Source organism: Geospiza fortis, unplaced genomic scaffold (assembly GCF_000277835.1).
Source record: "Geospiza fortis unplaced genomic scaffold, GeoFor_1.0 scaffold173, whole genome shotgun sequence".
Classification (NCBI taxonomy): Eukaryota; Metazoa; Chordata; class Aves; order Passeriformes; family Thraupidae; genus Geospiza; species Geospiza fortis.
The window spans coordinates 5,543,147-5,543,481 of NW_005054334.1; the positions used below are offsets into that span (position 1 = coordinate 5,543,147).

General features: G+C 33.1%; 1 protein-coding gene across 2 annotated transcripts in view; it reads right to left on the reverse strand.

Annotated features, from left to right (window-relative positions):
* TTC26 (tetratricopeptide repeat domain 26) overlaps window positions 1-335 on the reverse strand; it is a 46,583-nt gene that overhangs the window by 31,660 nt on the left and 14,588 nt on the right. The window lies entirely within an intron of this gene.

Sequence of the window (335 nt, forward strand, 5' to 3'; positions counted from 1 at the left end):
TTTGTGACACATAAGCATAGCACTTTTTCAAAATAAAAAGCAGCAACAGATAAATTCAAGGCTCCTTCTATATGTGTCACATTTGAAATAAGTTTTGATTTATAATTCCAGAAATCTCGATAACTTCTAGTGTATTGAAAAACCCAGTGCTGCTACCATTTTGTTAGGTATGCACATTAATACCTCTAATATTTCTTCTGTCTTTAGGAATGAAAGGCACACAGAAGAATTCTAGGAACAGAGCAGATAAGATTCAAACTAAGATATGGCAAGAGATTGAAGAAGGATATTCTTACTAGAGCCAGTAAAGTGAATGAAATTTCTTTCTTCAGCAG